Raw genomic sequence first — 9213 nt, 5'->3', positions numbered from 1 at the left:
CAACCGGCGCATGCGTACTTAAAGTGGAGGAGCAGGCGTAATCACGTAGAATCCCGTTGACTCTAAGTATCGCGAGAGGAGTGAACAAACAGAGAAAGTGGTATACCGTACCGGTACCGGCGCTCTGTATGTTGGCGATCGATGCAACAGGTCGAAACGGCGGGGTTTTTGTAAATTCTTTTCGATTCCACTGAGTTTTCCGGTGAGTATAACTATGGAGATAGCTTTAACAACATATTTTCACGGAGGTTGACTCACATTACTTCGAGCTTTAGCCGCATACGGCCACCGCACCTATCGGTGTTCGCGGCAACCTGTACGAATGTTATCACACCGAAGATCGTGTTGAAAAGTGAAAACATATCCCATGTTCTTTAACTCTGCGAATGAAAAGTATTTGAACTGCATTTCCATATTATTTGATAAATCGGTTTATTGTTTAATACCATCCGAATCTAAAAGAATATTGTACTTTCAGGCAAAGGATCGTGCGATTTTGATAAAAAAACTTCACCCGTTCGCTTAAACAATCAATCAATGGGGCCGGCCAAACAGGAAGCGCCCAGACCAGCCTATTGTTGTGTCCGGGCTGACTCATTTGTTTATTTTATAATCAGAACAAGGTGATGTTTGCGTACTTCGAAGCTTCACGCAATGTCGATGCGAACAAAAATTAACTGAATTCCAAAGATACAACGAGTGCAAATGTTGCCCTTTGATTCGCTGAATTATAAACGTCTTCGAAACTAAGACAACTGTTGCCGGTGAAAGTGACCTTCGACAGCCAATAATACATATAACGGACTCCGCCCAATAAACGCGGATACTATTGCGTAGCGGTCGCATTGTGACAGTGTGCATTGTGTTACGCACTTTGATAAATGATAAGCATAAAGGGGTATTCAGATAGCGATGCCACATACTGTAGTTTATACTAACGCATCGGAAGCAAAATAGCTAGGTCTAACATCCATTACACCCTAAAATGTTTTCAATTTCTAAATTTTAGATAAATTTGAAAATTACATATCATCAGATTTTCAGAAATTGTTTGACCCTGAATCAATCCATGAGTACCATGATAGTTTTATGGTATTAATTAAGCGATAAAGCACACCCAGCAATGGTATACTACAAAATTTTGACGAGTTCACGACATGAAGGGAACTGGTCAAAATCAAATAGTATACCAGAGCTGGGTTTGATTTATTGCTATAATATCACAATAGTAATGCAGTATATTGAAATTCTGGCATCAAACATCATCATTAAAGGATTTTTGCTCTTGCCAAAGCTTGTGGGTGTGCGAACCATGATATGTCGCAAATATACCATTGTTTTTTTCCACGTCTCAACCAATCAGATCACTGCATTTGCATCATCAATATACTGATATGATATAATTACAGTATTTTCATCTGTTATTTTCAGTAGCAAGTAGGATAGGCAATGAATGATGGATTTGTGTGGCTTCAATCAACCTTGTAGGATATAGCTGCACCTCATGAAAACACTAAGATTAAATATAATGGTGGCAATGCTGAGTCATTGTGACATCAATATACTTCATAAAAAGAAGTTTGTTGCTCGCTGTACATCATGGATATAATGTAGGGGATTGTTATTAGATCTTCAGAGATTATTGGTCAAAATAAAATAAAAAATCTGTACCATGAAAAACACTAAAAGAAAATTTGCCCCATGCTACTCACAGTCTTGCAAAGAACCATGTGATGACAGATAAAGAAAGTAGAACTTTGTAGAGAGTAGTTGCCCTTGTGGATATTTTGTTTTTATTGAAACAGAATAATCAGACTTTCTTTACTTGTTTACAGATCTTTCGGAGCCAATTGAGACAATTACCCGAGTAGAGATGGAGCCTCGTGACCGAGAAAAGTTGCGAATTCATCGCCAAAGGTTAATTGAGGAGTTGAACGTTGACCATGTAGTCCTCTATCTGAATCGTATCGTCCTGACGGAATTTGAATGTGACAAAATTTACGCTTGTCGTGAGCAGGAGAACAGAGTTCGCAAGCTGCTTGATCTTCTGCCAACCAAGGACCTCTCGCTTTCCAACATTTTAAGTTTTCACTGAAAGACCACTATCCACACCTCCTGGAACTTCTACAGGATACGCCGGTCATCAAACACCACAGCGACACGAGTCAGGACGAATGTCAACGCCTGGTCATCCATCGCGACACCTTGATCCGAAACCTTGACATGGACAACCAAGGAGTTGTGCAGTATCTTCTAATGGAGGGAGTCTTGACCTACGCCGACTACGACAGAATCAAGAGCGCCAAGACGAGCAATGACAAGGCCAGAGTGTTGATCGATTGTCTTCCGTTCCGCGGTGCCCATGCCTATAAGCATTTAATATTGGCCCTGAAATCCCACCAACCAAACATTATCAAAATGTTGGAAAACACTGCCATAGACCCGGACGTGGAGGACACGTACCTGTAAATATTGATGCTGTTACAATGATCTGTACAATGGACAATATGTGATGTGGAGGCTGATATCAGAGAGAGGCTGCATAGACTCATATATAAGTGTTTTTGCTAAGGGCAGTAAGCAAGTAAATGTTACTGGTGTTCCCCAGTCATTTTACCAGGATCCCCCTTGGTATATCAATGCAGTTAGATCAGGCGACAGCAGCAATGTTACTGGGGTTCCAAAATCGTTTACCGTTATTTACCCACCCCTAGCAAAAACACTGTACATACATGTAACACATGTACAATTTCTACTTTGTTCAGTTTATAATAGTCATTTCTACATGAATTTCTGTTAAAAAGTTTTAAATCTCTATGGCATATTTACAATAGCAATAGCCGTGGAAATAGCGATAATACTGTTAAATTAATTTGATGGTTTGACAGAAATGTTTCAGAGTGACAGAAACGATTACTTCATATAGAGGTAGTATCTCTAAGGATTGAACTAGGATTAAAATTGCTAGTGACAGTCATTTACTATTATTACAACTGTTCCGTTGAAAGGCTTGGTATTCTTTGCATTGGATCAAACTTCAAATGTTACACTCTAAAACAGGAAAGACAAAAACTTTGAAGGGTTGATGTAGTGCAAATAATCAAAACACTTGGCACTGTGGTAGCGTATCCTGGATGACTCAGTGCATACCCTCACAGGCTGCAAACAAATCACCAATAATAATGTAGTCTTGTAATTCCAATGTTTTAAATATGCATGATTATTTGTTTAAAATTCAGTTTGACATGCATGTTTAGTCAGAGCAAAGTACGCAGTACACTGCTGTGTCTACATCTGCTAATGGATATTCTGTAATGTACCTACACTACATAATTTTTGGATTGTATGTAGAATATATAAAGATTTCCATAATTAAAATATGCCAGTATTTCAATGTTGTGAACCTGATCTTGATGCTTATTGTTTTATGAAATTGTTTTACATAGGATAGATAAAGAGGCTTTAGCTGGATCAAAAATAATTAGCATTGTTGAGATTTACATACATATGTTTGTAGACTTCATTTCCATTCAGTGAACTTCACATATTGAGGTCAGTAACCTTCATACATGTAACATGTTATTTACAAAGAGAGTTTTATTGAAAATTTTCCTTCAATATGGGCATGGTAGCTGCCATTGCAATATTCCACAAACTTCAATATTTTACTTCAAGATTTGTTAGCGGTCATGGTGATAACTTTGAAATTTCAACATAAAATCAATAGCGGACGTCAGGATATCCCGGGATGTGTCAAGGGTCTCCATCCCCGCACAAGTTCACTGGGTATTTGGACTTGGTGACCTGTCATACACATAGCCAGGGTGACCATCAACAGCGGTGTGTGTCAAGGGTCAACATCCTGGTACTAAGCTCACTGGGTAGTTGGACTCGGTGACCTCTCATACACATAGCCAAGGAGGCCATCAACACCAGTGTGTGTCAAGGGTCAACATCCTGGTACTAAGCTCACTGGGTAGTTGGACTCTGTGACCTGTCATACACACAGCCAGGCAGGTCATCAACACCGGTGACATAGAAGATTATCTACTGTGAACACTGAACTCATTTTGATTGAGATTACAATTTCCAATCTATCTCTGTGCAAGCTTATGGGACATTAGCTGTATTGTGACATTATGAAATACAAAGGTGATATGGATTATTTGTCAAACTTCCAAAGCACATTGCTGTGTTTCACGATCATTTCATGGATGTTAAAGTACAGTATTACCTCTACCTTCTGGTACCCACTGCATGTTAGTGATATCTGCACCCTGTGTGTACCTGATTCTGAGTTCATGACCTCTGTAGTCATGGAAACAGTGGGACTACAACTCAAACTGCCCATTCAAGATATAGCCTTTTGTCATTGTTGGTAAGTTGTATATTTTTTGTAAATAAAATTTTCAACTGTCACATGGATTCTTTGTCAGAGCCTTTGATAATGAGAGCTGAAAGAAAATTGAAATATTGTTATAAGAAAGATGAATTTTATCTTTTGTTACCGTAAGTGGTTTGTGAATGTTGTCTTTGGTAAGTGGTTTCTCTAAGGAAGTAGCAAAATGGTTTCCCGGGTTCTCGCCAATGGGATCCTTCTTGCGAGCCAGAGCAATAATGATTTCCGCTCCGCTGACCTACGCAAAAATCAAGCAGGTAGCGCTAAGCTGTTGCGGTAAAGAGGCGCGTGGTTTACGACGATGCAATAGGATTTATAGGGGTGTGCCACCCCTCTGTATTTTGGAGCATCCTATTCATATGTTAATATCAATACGGAAGAACCCACTTTCACATTGAATACAGATGTATAATGTACCGTCCATTTAGCAATAGAATTCATCAAAATGCATTTAGTTTCCTACTTATCTCAGGGTCTGCAGTATCATGCACCAAAGATGAATCCCTGTAAACGAATGCATGTTAAAAAATATCAACCTTTTGTATTTACAGAAGGTTGGATAACAATGTGAGAAATGGCTAATCTCAAAAAATATTGAGTCTTGAAAGCAAACTATGGAGATACATGATGCATGGATCATCACATTTATAATTGGAAGGTTTTTTTTTATTAGAAATGTCAATTCCAAGAAAACATCAAATACTGGTCGTATGTGAGTGAATGATGTCGATTTCATCTTATAGTTTTTAAATATAATTTAATTTGTATTGTTTTTCAACCATGCTTTCCTTTTTATCTGTGATTCACAAAAGATGATCATAGTCGTAAATTTGAGATTTTTTGTGAAGTGTCCTACACGCCCAGCTTTACTTTCTAGGAGCCAAAGAAACATTCATTTCTGCAAAGTATTTGTCATGAAATATCATCAGTATTCTTACAAAATGTCAATGAAAGACATTAATTAAAGATTATGGGTTTTATATCCAGACACTTTCTGTATACATATGTTCTTTTAGCAATAAAATAAAAGATAAAATCTGCCAGATGTTTCAGCTCTGTCAGTTTTGTCAAGGAAATTGTGTTTTCTTTCTTGTGTAGATAAACTTGAAAATAAATCCTGAATATTCTAATGCTTAGCTAATAATAAATATTCTTATGCTGAGAATAAATTCATGGTCTATTCTGACAAGAGGATATACAGGATTTCTTCATTTCTCAAACTCCGATCTGTTTAATAATAGTCTGCATGTAGACTTTATCAATACCGAAATCGACACTGCTGTAGTTGCCTGTATTCTTGATAAGATTTTTACTCTTGTAATGTACGGTAGATCTCTGATATGAATGTTTATGCGCTAAGTTATTTAAAGAGTCCCATTTTCAAAAAAAATCGTGAATGATATACCCTAAATCGTAGAATCTGGTGTTTTGGAATCTTATTATGCAAAGATCAAGTATTGGCGTTGGGGGCGCTGTATCTATTCTAAAGGATGATATGACTGGAGTCCGGGGAAAGACGTAACACAAAACCTAATTTACCGTCAAACCGGGTCAGTAATTTTTGTGATTTTTTGATGATGTGAAAATGAAATCTTAGCTCAATTTCGCTTCAGGGGAATATGTGCTAACTCTCGCAGCTGCACATGATCTACAAGTCTGGCCGGTGAAGTGGGGAACATTCGTAGAGGACGTGGAGTTTGAGAAATCATATTCCTACAACATACATGATTCGGCTCAGAAAGGTAAATGGAACAGTATAATAACAAAGATCACCTTCATCTTTCCATATTTTATCAACATTTTTGTCAGAGGTCAACATGAGGCGGAAATAGGATGTTAAAATCGCGGTACAATGGTACGACATGTGATGTGCCCTTCTCACAGCAATGTGCCCCGAGGCCGTGTGGATATCGTATAAATCATGTTGGGGAGTTAACCAATGTGGCTACAAGTTGTCTTAATTGTTGTAGTTTTTCTCATGGTAAGTTGTAACATCACTAATATTGAAAGGCAATAAATGACATTTTAATATTAGGATTGTCCCAAACATTGATTACCACTGGTATTTTGAGTGTACCTCCAGCTCCAGGCCTGTATCTTGAATAAAACTACCTACTATTATTCCAAAGGTTTTGGTATCTAATAATGTTTATTTTATTATTACTTTATTTTAGACTTCATTCCTGTACATATACATTAAAGAATAGAAAAAAGTCAAACTGAGAGCAAAAATCCCCTTTATATACCTTTTTCGCGACCCGAACTCCTATGAAAAGGTGTTTCGACGCAAGAAAATTTGTACATGAATATTTTAAATCGTCGGCGGGAGTAAATTTTATTCAGGCAAAAAGTGAAAGTCATGGTAAGCCAGTGGTTTTATTTCTTTCAACCCTAAAAAATAAACAGAACATTTAGTTTACAATAAAAATATTAACGTAGAAACTTCACAATTTATATATGATAACTTTTAACACTGGTTGGCTTCTTCTTCAACGCATTTCAATGCATTTGAAATGTTTCCGCTCAAAGTCACCCACCCTTTCAAAACATTTTGGAAAACGATAATTTACAAATTATCAAATTTTCTACATATGTTATACAATAATATTTCATTGTGACTGCCCAGTGCTCGGGTTCACGCTACACAGGAACAGACTTCTCTGCTATGTACATTATAAAGGTGTCGATTCCCCGTCTGGCCGTCTTCACAGTGGTTTACATATACTAGGCTGTAAAATGGTATTATTCCTTGACGCAGTGAGTAACTTAAACTTTTTACCTTTACTTATTTACTATAATACAGAGAAAACAAGTCATCGTTGATGACACAGTCCCCACTTGTTAATGGGTACTTTGATTACAGGTCCTCAGAGAGGATAGAGTCCTCTTCATTAGGTCTGTGATAAAAATACTTTTGAATAAATTCGCTTGACACATGTCTTAGCTGTAGTTCAGGACATGAAAAAATCATAATAAAATGGCCACATGGCGGCCTCATTGGATCGTATCACAGAACAAATCTGTGTGCATCTGTATGACAGACATCAAGCTCTATGGGTTTGCTCAGAATTAGAGATACGCATAATTAATGAGGTACAGTATGAAGCATCATAAGGTCTCCCATCATACCATATATGAAGGGTGTACAACTTGTGGTTACTGAGTTATGGACAAATATGTATATTTGAGGTCAAAGGTCATTGAGGTCACGTGACATTTTGTCAAAAAAATTGTATTGCTAAGTTATCCCTATATACCAAAAATCAGACCTCTAGCTCTATTGACTCGCTCAAAATTAGACATGCACATAATTAATGAGGTACAATATGTGGCGTCATAAGGTGTCCCATCATACCATATATGAAGGGTGTAGCACTTGTGGTTACTGAGTTATGGACAAATATGTATATTTGAGGTCAAAGGTCACCGAGGTCACATGACATTTTGTCAAAAAAATTGTATTGCTAAGTTATCCCTAGATACCAAAAATCAGACCTCTAGCTCTATTGGCTCGCTCAAAATTAGATATGCACATAATTAATGAGGTACAATATGTGGCGTCATAAGCTGTCCCCTCATACCATATATGAAGGGTGTAGCACTTGTGGTTACTGAGTTATGGACAAATATGTATATTTGAGGTCAAAGGTCACCGAGGTCACATGACATTTTGTCAAAAATATTGTATTGCTAAGTTATCCCTATATACCAAAAATCAGACCTGTAGCTCTATTGGCTCGCTCAAAATTAGATATGCACATAATTGATGAGGTACAATATGTGGCGTCATAAGCGGACCCATCATACCATATATGAAGGATGTAGCACTTGTGGTTACTGAGTTATGGACAAATATATATATTTGAGGTCAAAGGTCACCGAGGTCACATGACATTTTGTCAAAAAAATTGTAGTGCTAAGTTATCCCTATATACCAAAAATCAGACCTCTAGCTCTATTGGCTCGCTTAAAATTAGATATGCGCATAATTAATGTGAACAATCTGTGGCATCATAAAGTGTCCCATCATACCATACATGAAGGATGTAGCACTTGTGTTTACTGAGTTATGGACAAATATGTATATTTGAGGTCAAAGGTCACTGAGGTCACGTGACATTTTGTCAAAAAAATTGTATTGCTAAGTTATCCCTATATACCAAAAATCAGACCTCTAGCTCTATTGGCTTGCTCAAAATTAGATATGCGCATAATTAATGAGGTATAATATGATGCGTCATAAGCTGTGCCATCATACCATACATGAAGGGTAGTAGCACTTGTGGTTACTGAGTTATGGACAAATATGTATATTTGAGGTCAAAGGTCACCGAGGTCGCGTGACATTTTGAAAAAAAAATAGTATTGCTAAGTTATCCCTATATACCAAAAATCAGACCTCTAGCTCTATTGGTTCGCTCAAAATTAGATATGCACATAATTAATGAGGTACAATATGTGGCGTCATAAGCTGTCCCATCATACCATATATGAAGGGTGTAGCACTTGTGGTTACCGAGTTATGGACATATATATATATATATTTGAGGTCAAAGGTCACCAAGGTCACACGACATTTTGTCAAAATATCTGAGATATCTGCGTGAACGGATGGACTCACGGATGGACTCATGGACGGACATGACCCCATCTATAAGCCCCCTGGACTTCATCCGTGGGGACTAAAAACTGTGTCACTGCATCCTTTTTGCAATATGAATACGATGAGAAACTAAATTTTTATTTTTCTTGGCCTTATACATGGGAGTCTATGGACTGCCTTATACATGGGAGTCTATGGACTGCCTTATACA

Source organism: Ptychodera flava, unplaced genomic scaffold (assembly GCF_041260155.1).
Source record: "Ptychodera flava strain L36383 unplaced genomic scaffold, AS_Pfla_20210202 Scaffold_30__1_contigs__length_3116999_pilon, whole genome shotgun sequence".
Classification (NCBI taxonomy): domain Eukaryota; kingdom Metazoa; phylum Hemichordata; class Enteropneusta; family Ptychoderidae; genus Ptychodera; species Ptychodera flava.
Note: the sequence above shows the minus strand (reverse complement) of the source record.